At 39.5% G+C, this 16765-nt stretch overlaps 1 long non-coding RNA gene, 2 other non-coding genes and 2 pseudogenes across 3 annotated transcripts in view; all 5 read right to left on the bottom strand.

The window, feature by feature from the left end:
- LOC149634784 (uncharacterized) overlaps window positions 1–16765 on the bottom strand; it is a 333137-nt gene that overhangs the window by 20186 nt on the left and 296186 nt on the right. The gene's annotated exons all lie outside the window — the stretch shown is intronic.
- Window positions 1790–1979, bottom strand: LOC149634994 (U2 spliceosomal RNA). The gene has a single exon (XR_016373613.1). It is a non-coding gene; the product is annotated as a U2 spliceosomal RNA (small nuclear RNA).
- Window positions 4193–4382, bottom strand: LOC149634993 (U2 spliceosomal RNA). Its single transcript, XR_016373611.1, has one exon. It is a non-coding gene; the product is annotated as a U2 spliceosomal RNA (small nuclear RNA).
- On the bottom strand, window positions 6595–6756 carry LOC149634992 (U2 spliceosomal RNA; annotated as a pseudogene).
- LOC149634991 (U2 spliceosomal RNA) lies at window positions 11442–11524 on the bottom strand (annotated as a pseudogene).

The raw sequence follows: 16765 nt of genomic DNA, 5'->3' as shown, positions 1-16765 counted from the left end.
GGACAACAAATTAATTAAGATTTAATTAAGATAAGTCTTCTTACAATACGTAACAAATTTTGACTGGTGACTTTTAAGCCCTATTTAACGTCTTTCCGTCCACATAAATATTCAATGTTCCGTCTAAACTCTATATATAAGCAGACGACACTGCGATCGACTTCGCCCCATTTTGAAAACAGTAGACCTATTTGATATCGTCGGATTAATCAACTTTTGTTGGGTAATGCATAAAGGGTATCGAGGAAGTGGGCTTATGAAGGAATAAAAGGCTTGTCATTAAGTGTATCGAGGCTTCTCTGCACGCGCTCTGCCATATTTCGAAGTTGGGTAATCTGCAGCTGGTAACCAATGGCAACCGAAGCGACCGGTTCGGAAGGTCCTTGAAAACAGCTTTCAGCTCTCTTTCTCTATTTGTTAACCCCGAATCAGCCTTTTCGTTCGGCCTTCCTTGGTTCTCAGGACTGTTATTGTTTGAAAATTTAATGATTCCATTAGGGCTTATCTCTCCCTTAAGTAACTTTAGTTTTTTTTTGATTTCATTTCCAAGAAGAATTCGTCATCCCTCCCAAAGTTCATCACATTTAATCACAGATTTATCAACTTGTAATCTTATTTCAGATTGTTTTTTCTTCATGACCTACACAGTTGCAATTGGTTACAGAATATGATTGGTCAAACTGTATCAAGGACAACCATAAGTTCATAAGATATGTTCCATAATAAGTTTTCAAACTCCTGGATACAAACTGGAGTTTGACAAGAAGTGATTGAAGTAGGTCATAGATTGGAGGTAAAGCAACATACGCCTGATGAGGCGCTGTCAAAGGCTTAGCAATTCAGACTAAATAGGAAGATGGAAGTCCTGCAAAATTAACCACCGAATGTAGGACTTCAATACTCGCTTCCGTCGTTCTCGAACTAGCTCGAGCTGTAAGTCTGTAGCACTACGAAGTATGGGTAGTCTCATACTTTTGGAACATATCTTATTAACTTATGATATCAGTAACACTAGGGAAATCAAGTTCATTAGAAGTAGTTTGGTTCAGTTCTTCACAAGGGTTGGGACTTGTGCTAACACCTAGCCATTAAGCCTATTAAGAACTTCTTATTGTATACCTGTAACCTTTATAATTAACTTCTTATTGAGCATCGTTTAATTAAAATTGATAGTTGCAATATAACAGGTTAAAAAGAAATGCCTTCAAGGAGATGTTTTATTTGAGTGGGCATCTACATAGACTTCAGATCCTTAAAACATCCCGGGCAACGCCGGGTTTCTTGGCTAATGCAGATTTAATAGGAAACACTTTTTGGTTTATATCTTAGTTACGCTTAATATAGTGTTGTTATTTTATCTTGGGAGAACTACCTAATCCAAACAGTAAAAAACTAATTTTGTCACAGGCTGGATTCGAGCCTGTGCAAAAACCTGAAGCTGATCTACTGCAAATCGCTTGCAGGCCACTTTAAATTAAATATGTTTATTTGTATCAATGGCAAATAGAGATAAAATGGAGTGAGATAGTATGGACATATGTCAGCAAAGAGGGTACAAAGAGGCTACCCTCTTTGCTTGGCAGGAGTGTTCTCGCTTTGGAAGTCTTTCTCTGCACTCTTATTGGTTGAAATGCGGTGAACCGGATATAAAGAGTGAACTATAACCTGAGGATAAAGCAGTACAGCGAGAACTCCCACAATGCCTTGCCCAAGCAGTTAGCTTCAACTCCTAATCTCTTTGATGTTAGCTGCTTCAGAATAAGCGTGTTTAATTTTGATTTAATTAGAGAGTGGGTGAGCCGATCCTGAATGTAATGCAATATCAGGTCGACTCGTGGCGAAGTCGGGCAAGCCCGTTACACTTCGCCCAGTTCCAAAAAGGGAGTTAATATCGAAGGGTCCCAATGGAACCCGATCAGATATTAAGCTGATCAGAACAGATACTACACATGATCTTAGCCAAAAGGCCGAGAAGCGATACTAATTGCACGGTTAATTAAGCTTAAATATTTCATTAATTAACGCTAATTAATTAATTAAATTATGAACCTAATTACTCGAAATTATACAAAAAAAGCTATTTACTGGATGAAAAATTGCTCTAAAATAGTCTATGCACTGCGGACAGAAGTACCACATACCCAATCTTAATTATTTATCAACCCTATATTGATTAATTTAATAATATTACATCAATTAGTTTTAATTGCTGCCTTAGTGGACACATTTCCTTGAACATCTGTGTTCGGCAGAGTAAACATCTTTACAGGCGCTCATTGAAAACCACTGGGATTTCAAAACCCTATAGGATGGCTAGATTTATCTTGATTTCCCAATACACCATTTTCAAAAGTCTGGAAGTAAAATAGAGTCTGATGTGTTGAGTACCTTGTTTTCTTACGCGGACAACAAATTAATTAAGATTTAATTAAGATAAGTCTTCTTACAATACGTAACAAATTTTGACTGGTGACTTTTAAGCCCTATTTAACGTCTTTCCGTCCACATAAATATTCAATGTTCCGTCTAAACTCAATATATAAGCAGACGACACTGCGATCGACTTCGCCCCATTTTGAAAACAGTAGACCTATTTGATATCGTCGGATTAATCAACTTTTGTTGGGTAATGCATAAAGGGTATCGAGGAAGTGGGCTTATGAAGGAATAAAAGGCTTGTCATTAAGTGTATCGAGGCTTCTCTGCACGCGCTCTGCCATATTTCGAAGTTGGGTAATCTGCAGCTGGTAACCAATGGCAACCGAAGCGACCGGTTCGGAAGGTCCTTGAAAACAGCTTTCAGCTCTCTTTCTCTATTTGTTAACCCCGAATCAGCCTTTTCGTTCGGCCTTCCTTGGTTCTCAGGACTGTTATTGTTTGAAAATTTAATGATTCCATTAGGGCTTATCTCTCCCTTAAGTAACTTTAGTTTTTTTTTGATTTCATTTCCAAGAAGAATTCGTCATCCCTCCCAAAGTTCATCACATTTAATCACAGATTTATCAACTTGTAATCTTATTTCAGATTGTTTTTTCTTCATGACCTACACAGTTGCTATTGGTTACAGAATATGATTGGTCAAACTGTATCAAGGACAACCATAAGTTCATTAGATATGTTCCATAATAAGTTTTCAAACTCCTGTATACAAACTGGAGTTTGACAAGAAGTGATTGAAGTAGGTCATAGATTGGAGGTAAAGCAACATACGCCTGATGAGGCGCTGTCAAAGGCTTAGCAATTCAGACTAAATAGGAAGATGGAAGTCCTGCAAAATTAACCACCGAATGTAGGACTTCAATACTCGCTTCCGTCGTTCTCCAACGAGCTCGAGCTGTAAGTCTGTAGCACTACGAAGTATGGGTAGTCTCATACTTTTGGAACATATCTTATTAACTTATGATATCAGTAACACTAGGGAAATCAAGTTCATTAGAAGTAGTTTGGTTCAGTTCTTCACAAGGGTTGGGACTTGTGCTACCACCTAGCGATTAAGCCTATTAAGAACTTCTTATTGTATACCTGTAAACTTTATAATTAACTTCTTATTGAGCATCGTTTAATTAAAATTGATAGTTGCAATATAACTGGTTAAAAAGAAATGCCTTCAAGGAGATGTTTTATTTGAGTGGGCATCTACATAGACTTCATATCCTTAAAACATCCCGGGCAACGCCGGGTTTCTTGGCTAATGCAGATTTAATAGGAAACACATTTTGGTTTATATCTTAGTTACGCTTAATATAGTGTTGTTATTTTATCTTGGGAGAACTACCTAATCCAAACAGTAAAAAACTAATTTTGTCACAGGCTGGATTCGAGCCTGTGCAAAAACCTGAAGCTGATCTACTGCAAATCGCTTGCAGGCCACTTTAAATTAAATATGTTTATTTGTATCAATGGCAAATAGAGATAAAATGGAGTGAGATAGTATGGACATATGTCAGCAAAGAGGGTACAAAGAGGCTACCCTCTTTGCTTGGCAGGAGTGTTCTCGCTTTGGAAGTCTTTCTCTGCACTCTTATTGGTTGAAATGCGGTGAACCGGATATAAAGAGTGAACTATAACCTGAGGATAAAGCAGTACAGCGAGAACTCCCACAATGCCTTGCCCAAGCAGTTAGCTTCAACTCCTAATCTCTTTGATGTTAGCTGCTTCAGAATAAGCGTGTTTAATTTTGATTTAATTAGAGAGTGGGTGAGCCGATCCTGAATGTAATGCAATATCAGGTCGACTCGTGGCGAAGTTGGGCAAGCCCGTTAAACTTCGCCCAGTTCCAAAAAGGGAGTTAATATCGAAGGGTCCCAATGGAACCCGATCAGATATTAAGCTGATCAGAACAGATACTACACATGATCTTAGCCAAAAGGCCGAGAAGCGATACTAATTGCACGGTTAATTAAGCTTAAATATTTCATTAATTAACGCTAATTAATTAATTAAATTATGAACCTAATTACTCGAAATTATACAAAAAAAGCTATTTACTGGATGAAAAATTGCTCTAAAATAGTCTATGCACTGCGGACAGAAGTACCACATACCCAATCTTAATTATTTATCAACCCTATATTGATTAATTTAATAATATTACATCAATTAGTTTTAATTGCTGCCTTAGTGGACACATTTCCTTGAACATCTGTGTTCGGCAGAGTAAACATCTTTACAGGCGCTCATTGAAAACCACTGGAATTCAAAACCCTATAGGATGGCTAGATTTATCTTGATTTCCCAATACACCATTTTCAAAAGTCTGGAAGTAAAATAGAGTCTGATGTGTTGAGTACCTTGTTTTCTTACGCGGACAACAAATTAATTAAGATTTAATTAAGATAAGTCTTCTTACAATACGTAACAAATTTTGAATGGTGACTTTTAAGCCCTATTTAACATCTTTCCGTCCACATAAATATTCAATGTTCCGTCCAAACTCTATATATAAGCAGACGACACTGCGATCGACTTCGCCCCATTTTGAAAACAGTAGACCTATTTGATATCGTCGGATTAATCAACTTTTGTTGGGTAATGCATAAAGGGTATCGAGGAAGTGGGCTTATGAAGGAATAAAAGGCTTGTCATTAAGTGTATCGAGGCTTCTCTGCACGCGCTCTGCCATATTTCGAAGTTGGGTAATCTGCAGCTGGTAACCAATGGCAACCGAAGCGACCGGTTCGGAAGGTCCTTGAAAACAGCTTTCAGCTCTCTTTCTCTATTTGTTAACCCCGAATCAGCCTTTTCGTTCGGCCTTCCTTGGTTCTCAGGACTGTTATTTGTTTGAAAATTTAATGATTCCATTAGGGTTTATCTCTCCCTTAAGTAACTTTAGTTTTTTTTTATTTCATTTCCAAGAAGAATTCGTCATCCCTCCCAAAGTTCATCACATTTAATCACAGATTTATCAACTTGTAATCTTATTTCAGATTGTTTTTTCTTCATGACCTACACAGTTGCAATTGGTTACAGAATATGATTGGTCAAACTGTATCAAGGACAACCATAAGTTCATAAGATATGTTCCATAATAAGTTTTCAAACTCCTGGATACAAACTGGAGTTTGACAAGAAGTGATTGAAGTAGGTCATAGATTGGAGGTAAAGCAACATACGCCTGATGAGGCGCTGTCAAAGGCTTAGCAATTCAGACTAAATAGGAAGATGGAAGTCCTGCAAAATTAACCACCGAATGTAGGACTTCAATACTCGCTTCCGTCGTTCTCGAACTAGCTCGAGCTGTAAGTCTGTTGCACTACGAAGTATGGGTAGTCTCATACTTTTGGAACATATCTTATTAACTTATGATATCAGTAACACTAGGGAAATCAAGTTCATTAGAAGTAGTTTGGTTCAGTTCTTCACAAGGGTTGGGACTTGTGCTAACACCTAGCCATTAAGCCTATTAAGAACTTCTTATTGTATACCTGTAACCTTTATAATTAACTTCTTATTGAGCATCGTTTAATTAAAATTGATAGTTGCAATATAACTGGTTAAAAAGAAATGCCTTCAAGGAGATGTTTTATTTGAGTGGGCATCTACATAGACTTCAGATCTTTAAAACATCCCGGGCAACGCCGGGTTTCTTGGCTAATGCAGATTTAATAGGAAACACATTTTGGTTTATATCTTAGTTACGCTTAATATAGTGTTGTTATTTTATCTTGGGAGAACTACCTAATCCAAACAGTAAAAAACTAATTTTGTCACAGGCTGGATTCGAGCCTGTGCAAAAACCTGAAGCTGATCTACTGCAAATCGCTTGCAGGCCACTTTAAATTAAATATGTTTATTTGTATCAATGGCAAATAGAGATAAAATGGAGTGAGATAGTATGGACATATGTCAGCAAAGAGGGTACAAAGAGGCTACCCTCTTTGCTTGGCAGGAGTGTTCTCGCTTTGGAAGTCTGTCTCTGCACTCTTATTGGTTGAAATGCGGTGAACCGGATATAAAGAGTGAACTATAACCTGAGGATAAAGCAGTACAGCGAGAACTCCCACAATGACTTGCCCAAGCAGTTAGCTTCAACTCCTAATCTCTTTGATGTTAGCTGCTTCAGAATAAGCGTGTTTAATTTTGATTTAATTAGAGAGGGGGTGAGCCGATCCTGAATGTAATGCAATATCAGCCCGTTAAACTTCGCCCAGTTCCAAAAAGCGAGTTAATATCGAAGGGTCCCAATGGAACCCGATCAGATATTAAGCTGATCAGAACAGATACTAAATTATTTTATTAGAATTGTCCAAAATTTACATCCTGTTATAAATTTACTTCGTTAAAATTGCTTTTAAATTAGTTTAAATTATGCAATTTTTCTGACTTAACATTTCGTCACCAACTACAATTAAAAGCTTTAATTAACATGTTAATCCGAAAATACTTTAAAAAATTCCAAGACTATTTTAACGCTCGATTACTGGTGAACTTAATTTTAAAATTTCTTAATTTCTATGAAAATATTCGTCAAAATAAATATTAAAATTTCATTTAAAATAGCCTATTCTTGTTAACAAATTGAAATAATAGTTTAAGACCCTCCTTTTGACGCTCGACTACTGGTAAACTAGCATTTTCCGATCGATCTCCGAACTGCAAAGGGGTAAGAGTAAGACGTCGCGTATCGAGATTTGCTCTGTGTAAAAGGTTGCTCCGTACTCGTTCCAATACGACTTTAGCTGAGTCGAAACGTTTATCGAAGATGGCCGCGTTACGGGCTTTCCAAACTTGGTAGTTGATTTCTGTTATCAAAATGATTACTATCTGAACTAAAGGTAACTGAACAAGAAGAGGCGTGAGATACAATATTGTCCGCCATTGTATGAATTGAACCTTGTGAAAGATACGAAGATGATTCCGTAATAATTTCGCCGTGGTACACTCGTAGAAGACGTGGATAGTAGTTTTATTGGCCGGGCATATCGCGCATCGTTTCGTACTGCCTATATTTCATGATATCAGGGCATCTCTTGTTGGGAGGGCGTCATGGATTAGTCGGTAAGCCAGATCTCTGCGTGTTCCCTCTAAATACGGATTTGAGACTCGTCCGAATGTTGTTTTCCAATTCAACTGAGGGTGATCGAATTTAACAAACTCTGGGCCAATTTTCGAGACGTAGGTGGTTCTTCAGTTGGGCATTGGTGGCCTTTGCGAAATCAAAGTCCTTGTCCTTCCGTCTGATGGCCAGTGCCATGTCTTTCATGCTTCTGTACGCTTTATGAACTGTTCCGGAGTGGGATTGGCTAGAGTTCCATGGTATATTGAGTACCGACTTGCTTGTAGTAGATAAATTAAAAATGATACTTTGCGAAACTGGATGGTCCGATCGTAAACACGCCAAGTAACGTGCCATGGTTAAAGATTTAATTTCCAGGATAACATCCGGCACACCTAGTCCACCTTCCGCTTTAGGTAGGCAAAATGTACTTCTCGCAATCTCGCGATTGTCTCTTGATGTCCGCCCCAGATGAACTGGAATATCTGTCGGGTGACTCGGATAAGTTGTTCTTCATTGAGTTTGAAGAAAGGAACTCCATAGGTGAGCTTCGGGAGCGCTACTTGTCGTATGAGCTGGATTTTCGACCGCCACGTCATGTTTAAGTTGTTCCAGTCTTGGAAGGACTCGGCAAAGTTTTGAAGCAAGGAACGTACCGTCTTGTCATCTAGTCCTTTTCCATTAAAGTAGAGGCCCATTACTTTGATTGGATCATTCGTGGGTCTCACTGCCAATGATTGGGGTATGTCCTCCCCCGTACCTTTACCGACGGCCCGTTGCTTAGTAGCATATTAGCATTATCCGCGTGCGCAATGTATGGTTCATTCTTCTCGTTCTGTCCAGGGCAATTGAGACCCCTGATGTTAGGAGACGTATTAATCGCGTGTAGTGCCGGTTCTAGTGCCAAACAGAATAGTACCGGAGATAGGGGACAACCTTGTCGCACTCCTCTCTCAACAGGAAAATCAGAAGTAAGTTCGCCATTTATAAGTAGCTGACTAGTGTTATCGGTGTATAGAAGCTGAAACCATGAAATGAAGTCATTGCCCAGTCCAAAGCCGTCCAAGACTTTCCAAACGTAATTATGTTCCAGACGATCAAACGCTTTTTCAAAGTCCGTGGCCAGAAGATATCCCGATCGTTGTCTTTCGTTGTAATGCGTAAAGATGTCTCGTAGCATGACTAAATTGAATATTGGTTGGCGGCCTCGTACTCCACAAGATTGTGTTGTACCAATGAGTCGTTGAGTAAATCGAGACAAGCGTAATTCGATGACTTTCGCCAGAAGTTTTCGATCAAAGTTTAATAAAGTGATTGGTCTCCAATTAGACGGGTCCTCCTTATTAGTTTCGTCCTTGCACAAGAGTGTGACTACTCCTCGTCTGAAGGAGTCTGGTAACTTCCGGTTGGAGAGCATCTCGTTAAAAATACTTGTAAGTTTGGGTCGTAGCGCAGGCCAAATAAATTTGTACACTTCCATAGGCAGTCCATCGATTCCGGGAGACTTACCGCTATTCATGTGGTTAAAGGCTGTATGTAGTTCACCCTCAGTTATAGGATCGGCGAGATTTTCTGATTCGTCGGGTGTTAGTCTCGGTAACGGTTTCTGCAATTCTTCCAGAAACGAGCCTGTAGTACCTCCACTAGCGTAAAGTTCTTTGTAGAAAGTGACGAAGGTCTCTTCAATATCCGTCTTGCACGTACTACGGCCTTGGGGGCCAACGACCGCTCGGATTTCTACTCGGCGCTTCGGACGACGATATTTACGGTAGAAGGCGGCTGAGAAAGTTTCTTCACTCGATAAGGTCCCCGACTGAAACGATTCAATTTTATCCTGGTATTGTAGACGATATTCCTCGTGTAAGAGAGTCCTTATTTCATCTTTAGCCGAAACTACTTCCAGAGTCTGTTCCGTAGTTCGACTAAGTGTTTGCAGAGCACATCTCAGAAAAGACATCCGTTGCCTCTTCTCTGTTGCCGTTACCTTACTGGCTTCCTGGAGAGTCCTTTTCAGGTCCCGTTTATCTCGTACTCAATCTTCAGGCGTGTGTACTGTGGAAATGATATCTTCTAACAGAGGTTTTACCATATTGGCTGTGTTTTCTTCGTTTAAAAGCTGCTTATTCATACGCCAAATTCTTGGACCCCGTGGTTGCAGTTCGGAGATCTTAATGTTAATTACAAATAAATCATGATCTGACAAGACTAGGTTATTGTTACCCGCTCTAATTATTTCAGCTTTGTTAAATGTTAGGGTTTCGGAGTTGGTGATATATATTCTATCGAGGCGTGATTGATAGGATTTCGACCGCCAAGTGTATTGAGTTTTGGACGGGTGTAACAGCCTTAATTTATCTAATAATAAATAATCACTTGTTATAAGGCTAAGTTCTTTCACACTGAGATCGTTAGCTATCCCCACACCGATTCGATCTAATACAGGGTTTTCTACACAATTTAAATCCCCTCCTAATATAACCTCGTCATATTTTCCATCAAAAAACTCGAAAAGGCTATTAAAGAACAGTCTTCTCGCTCTAGGTTTGCACGGGGCGTAAATTGTTATCAATCTTATACTATGACTACCAAATTTAAAATTTAAACTCAACACTCTACCCTCATTATCAGTTCGAATATTTTTAACACAATCTTTAAGCTTATTTTTTACAATAATAGCTACTCCACAGGAAAAAGGGGAGGGTGCGCTTCTATAATAAATGGTACAATTTAAAAACCTATTCCTTATTAAATTCCAATTGTCCGATTGTCTTAAATGAGTTTCTTGTAGCATTAGAATGTCTAATTGTTCACCCAAAAACAAAGATATTAAATGTTCTTGCTTACGTTTATCATTAAGTCCGTTTACATTTAAATTACCTATCTTTAAAATAGTCATAAAAATGTGATTTAAGAATAAAATTACGTTCGTTTAACTTTCGGCTGGCGTGTAGATTCCTGCTGGGTTGCTTGTCTTTTGCGTGGACTACCGGTAGTCGGTACGTTGTTCTTGGTCGTGGTCGCGAAGTTCCTCTTTTTCGGCGTTGAGGAGGTTCCATTACTATCCGTGGTGCTTTCGAATGACTCATCACTGGTACTTGACTTTGAGGCTACTGGAGATACTGATTTTTCGTCGATGACGAGTGTTCCGTCCTCGAAACTTTCGTCTTCTTTAACTGAATCCGAGCTGGATTCATTTGGCTGGATGTCGGCATCCACAGCAGTGGACACCGGCCCAACTTCCACCTGCTTTTCCTCACCAGAAACTGCGTCCAGTGGTGGAAACGGATTACTGTCGAAGACTTGTTCCGGATTATTAGCCGGCCTAGCTGGGTTCTGCGGGCAATCTTTCTTTGCATGTCCTAGTTCATGACACTTAAAGCAGCGTTTTTCAACGCCATTCTAAAATACTAAGGCACGATGTACTTTAGAGAACACCAGTACATTTGGTATGGATTTTACCATCTGGATTTTTATTAGACGTGTACCCGTTTTTACTCCCGGAAAGTCCTCGTATTCTTCAAAACGATGACTCCCAACTTTTCCATACTCGGCAAGTGAAGAACATACCGAGTCCCATTGCAACCACCGTGGTAAGTTCTTGATGGTGACCCATCGTCCGCTGTCAAGACTTGTCAAAGGGCATACCTTGCCCTGAACCGTGATACTTCGTAGCTCAAAGGCCTTAGTCGCGTTTTTCAAGTCCACAAAAGTGATCAAGAATACGCCTCGTCCTGCCGGTTGAATCGCATCCACCGTCATCGTAGATCGCGTATAAAACTTCCGCGTAACTAAAGTCCGCCTCCGTTAACCGCCCCGTTTTTTTCCGATCAGCAGTGGCACCCGCCATCACCGCTGTCGTCACCTCTGAATCGCGAGAAAACTTGTCCCAACTCTTTACTTTTTACCGTGCAAAGGGAGCGTCACTAAAAAATTTAAAAAACACTAGAGGAAGTCGCGTTAAAAACTAAAAAAATGCAAATCCCGAACAGTTACTACACTTTGATCTTAGCCAAGAGGCCGAGAAGCAATACTAATTGCACGGTTAATTAAGCTTGAATATTTCATTAATTAAGGCTAATTAATTAATTAAATTAAGAACGTAATTACTCGAAATTATACAAAAAAAGCTATTTACTGGATGAAAAATTGATCTGAAATAGTCTATGCACTGCGGACAGAAGTACCACATACCCAATCTTAATAATTTATCAACCCTATATTGATTAATTTGATAATATTACATCAATTAGTTTTAATTGCTGCCTTAGTGGACACATTTCCTTGAACATCTGTGTTCGGCAGAGTAAACATCTTTACAGGCGCTCATTGAAAACCACTGGGATTTCAAAACCCTATAGGATGGCTAGATTTATCTTGATTTCCCAATACACCATTTTCAAAAGTCTGGAAATAAAATAGAGTCTGATGTGTTGAGTACCTTGTTTTCTTACGCGGACAACAAATTAATTAAGATTTAATTAAGATAAGTCTTCTTACAATACGTAACAAATTTTGACTGGTGACATTTAAGCCCTATGAAACGTCTTTGCGTCCACATAAATATTCAATGTTCCGTCTAACCTCTATTTATAAGCAGACGACACTGCGATCGACTTCGCCCCATTTTGAAAACAGTAGACCTATTTGATATCGTCGGATTAATCAACTTTTGTTGGGTAATTAATCAACTTTTTGGGTAATGGGTTGTAGCATTAGAATGTCTAATTGTTCACCCAAAAACAAAGATATTAAATGTTCTTGCTTACGTTTATCATTAAGTCCGTTTACATTTAAAGTACCTATCTTTAAAATAGTCATAAAAATGTGATTTAAGAATAAAATTACGTTCGTTTAACTTTCGGCTGGCGTGTAGATTCCTGCTGGGTTGCTTGTCTTTTGCGTGGACTACCGGTAGTCGGTACGTTGTTCTTGGTCGTGGTCGCGAAGTTCCTCTTTTTCGGCGTTGAGGAGGTTCCATTACTATCCGTGGTGCTTTCGAATGACTCATCACTGGTACTTGACTTTGAGGCTACTGGAGATACTGATTTTTCGTCGATGACGAGTGTTCCGTCCTCGAAACTTTCGTCTTCTTTAACTGAATCCGAGCTGGATTCATTTGGCTGGATGTCGGCATCCATAGCAGTGGACACCGGCCCAACTTCCACCTGCTTTTCCTCACCAGAAACTGCGTCCAGTGGTGGAAACGGATTACTGTCGAATCGGGTTTCTTGGCTAATGCAGATTTAATAGGAAACACATTTTTGTTTATATCTTAGTTACGCTTAATATAGTGTGGTTATTTATCTTGGGAGAACTACCTAATCCAAACAGTAAAAAACTAATTTTGTCACAGGCTGGATTCGAGCCTGTGCAAAAACCTGGAGCTGATCTACTGCAAATCGCTTACTGGCCACTTTAAATTAAATATGTTTATTTATATCAGTGGCAAATAGAGATAAAATGGAGTGAGATAGTATGGACATATGTCAGCAAAGAGGCTACAAAGAGGCTACCCTCTTTGCTTGGCTGAATGTGTTCTCGCTTTGAAAGTCTTTCTCTTAACTCTTATTGGTTGAAATGCGGTGAACCGGATTAGAGGTGGGAACCCGAATACCAGAAAAATACCATTACCCACCCACAAAATGAAAACCCAGTTCGGATATGCCCACCCACTCCGAAACAGTTAGAACTCAACCCAAACCGTCCTGGAAAACCCGCCTAAATCCATACCCACCCGTTGGATACCCATGAATGCCCACTCAATTTTTGAGAAATAACATAAATGAGTGGTTTGGATCTGAAAAACACATGTTTTATTGTCACTATTGAGTATAACTGAGGTAGTTTTTGTGTACATATGTTAGATCCGATAAGGTTGAACCTCTGAGTTCAGTACGTCTAATGTTTAACGTTGTCCCAGTGCTGGAAAACGTTCTTTCGTCAGTTGCCTCTGACGCAGGAATGGCCAGTACCCACGAAGCTACTCTTCGCAGTTTTGGGAACTGAGTCGATTTCCTCTAAAAATCCAAGAGATCAAACTCTTCACCAGCTATATAATACGGGAAAAGAAAGAATCAGTATGGTAAATGTACAAGTATGCTCAAACAGCTTGTGTATTGATGCCATTTAACTACCGAGGCAATTGAGCATCGTAAAAAAATGCAGCATCGCACGGGTCTAGTGGATTACAGATGCATTCAACTGAGAGGTAGTTGTACGGCAACGCTTTATTGTTTTAACCTGAACGTGGTATCGAGTGTCCAATATAAATGCTGACTTCATCGTCGTCTTCGTTATCTTCAAATCTTTCCAGTAAAGATAAATCTCCATCCAGGAGTTTAATATATTCTTCGCCGCTTTCCGTTGATCATCGCTGGCAAATTTATATCTAGAAAAGGAACACCTCATGTAATACTTTCTTTCTAAATTTAATCCGGTGGCTCACAACGATTAACTTTCAGCTAAGTACATCTGACCTTAATATGGTGGACAACAGCCAAACGGCAAGACGTAAAGCTGAAGCTTACATTTGTTGCCATCGTAAATGAGTTTTACTTTCGGTGTAACATGCATGCAGCGTAGTAGATATCGTTCAATTGACAGTACTTATTGAACCAAACCAGGACTTCCGTTTTAAACTGAGCTATCAAGGTTGAATCTCTCTCTTTTGGAATTAATTCTTGCCGTAAAACCTCGTACCATATGACAACAATGTTAATGGTCGGGATTTTTTCGGCACTCATCTTCATTGAACAGGTTAAGAAGGGACGTAGAATTTGCACAAGTTCATCAAAGAGGGTATCATTGACTTCTGTAATTCTATGCAATTGATTGTGCTTCAAAATAATTTCTTTCACCGGTATGGAATTTTTCTGGTACGATTCCAGCATAATTAATTTGCTGTTCCAACGGGTAGTCACGTCTTGTTTCAATGTATTTGGAAGATTCGAATTTAAGCGTGATTTTTCAAATAAGTAAGTAGAGCCTTTATACCATCGATCGTACTCTTAATAGCCGGAAAGTGTTCGACCAGAACTTTATCTTTAAAAGAATGTTCCAGTACCAAATTCAAAATGTGGCATAGGCCGTCTGTAACCGACATAGAATTGGCAAGAATCTTACTCACGTCATGCGAGGGAAAATAGGTTTGCAAGATTCTTGCGCACTCACCTCTGATATTTATGGTAGACTTTTTCTCGCCCGGAAATTCCTCAACCGCTAAGTTTGCTGTTGAGCGCAAAGTGTCCATCAATAAAGTGAACATTCAAAGAGAGGAAATGGCGTAGCTTATATGTTTCAGTCCACATGTCAGTTGTAAAAGCAAATCTTGGGTAAGATAGAGACTTCTCTAAGGATTCCATTATGTTACTTTTGATGGTTGTGACTACGCCTTCAAGTGGTTTTCCCTTTAACGTTTTACGGTTTTGCATGACCTTTGGTACAGTCGCGAACAAAAGTTTCCGGCCGTTTTCATTCGGTCGCCATTTTTTTACTATAATAGCTAGAGCGACGAGTAAGACGTTTTTGGAAAGGCTGAACCCTTGAAAACCCGATGCCATCGAAATTAATAGAAAATCTTGAAAGGAGCACGAGCAACACATGAATGTGTAAATTATCGCAAAATGACGTCACGAAATATTTCTTCAAATTTGTTGTGGTTGGTCTCATTTTATGCATAACGTTACCCAGAAACCGAATATGTTTTCAAAATTAAAATCGGATTTGAACTTCAAAGGTTAATAAGGAAATAGTGACGCAAAAAAACACTTTTTCATTAATTATAATTAAATTAGAGTAAACCCTACTTTGCTGGAAGCTATAGCTGGGAAAAACAATTTGGGCCACACCGTATTAAAATTTATCTTCACCCTAGAACGTAAACTTCAACAATTGTAATGGAAATGTTCACTAGTTGTCTAAATCGCGGATATTTGTTTAGACATGTGAAGGTGGAAGGGTAGACTAACGGGAGACGTCTGGCCAATGGGCAACGGAATAAATACAGCTAATGTTTTACCTAAAAAGTAAGCAATAAAAATTAGTAAAAAAATTAAAGTATAAAAGCGAATGAAACCCATGATAGATCACAGTTCAATCTTGGAATCCTAACGCGAAAAATGGGCGATCGAATTGAAGTAAGGCGTCAGATAGTAGAGTTGCATCAACAAGGATTTTCAAATGGATTAATTCCAAGGCATTAGAATGTTTCTCGCGCTGCAGTAGCTACGTGGGTAGATAGATTCCGCAACAATGAGTTTAATGGCGGGGCGGACTTGGAACGCGCCGGAAGACCTAAGGTTTTGTGTGCCAGAGATTCGCGTCATCTAGTCAGAATCAGTAGAGCGCAACCATTTCTGACAGCCAGAGGCCTGCGAACGGAACTAGAACTCCAAGCGTCCTTACCAACTGTGAGAAGGGAGTTGATCAGGCATGACCTTCACGGACGCATTGCCTGCAAGAAAGAGAAGTTAAGCGCAGAAAACCGACGAGGGAGACTAGAATTTGCACGATACCATTTAAACTGGACACCCGAGCAGGGGCGCGAGTGACATTCACGGACGAAAAAATCACAATGGCCAGGTAATGAGTGTTTTTAACGAGTAATTAGAATAATAGTTTAAGCATTCGTCAATATTTTATATTTAAGATCTGGATTAGAAGACCAATCTCTACTCGCTTCGACGAACCATACGTAACCGAGGTTCAAAGAGCGGTCGGTTTTCCGTAAACTGTTGGGGCTGGCTATCGGCAGCTAACTCCGGATGTCTGGTTCACATCCAAGGGAGAAATACCGCGCTACGATATGTCGAGTTATTGGAGAACGATGGCCTTCCAAGCATCCTGGAAAGGTTTCCGAACGGGGACGTCGAATTTATGCACGACAGAGCCCCGATTTTTACGGCAAGAATCGCAACCCAAGCATTGGAAAGGCTTAGGGAAATCCATGGATTTAGAGTAAGTTGTGTTGTTTACTTTTGTATAAGTATTTAAATCTATTGGACATTGCAACCCTGTAGTTAATGGTTTATTTTATTTGAAGGTCATGAATTGGCCTGCTAAGGGATGCGACATGAATCCAATTGAGAATCTTTCGGCGGAAATGGTTCGTGTTATTGATCACAGAAACGTGAAAAATGTCCAAGAGTTGTTGGAGGCTGTGCAAAATGCTTGGCGAGATCTTAAGCTGAAGGAGGAATTATTCCAATCCTACAATGAGTCAATGCCCAATCGAGTAAGCGAAGTGTTTGATAATGGCGGTTACTGGTCGCA

Source organism: Phalangium opilio, unplaced genomic scaffold (genome assembly GCF_054372755.1).
Source record: "Phalangium opilio isolate 3A_F unplaced genomic scaffold, DU_Popi_V2 ptg000098l_1, whole genome shotgun sequence".
NCBI classification, from domain to species: domain Eukaryota; kingdom Metazoa; phylum Arthropoda; class Arachnida; order Opiliones; family Phalangiidae; genus Phalangium; species Phalangium opilio.
Note: the sequence above shows the minus strand (reverse complement) of the source record. Positions and strands in the feature narration are given on the sequence as shown.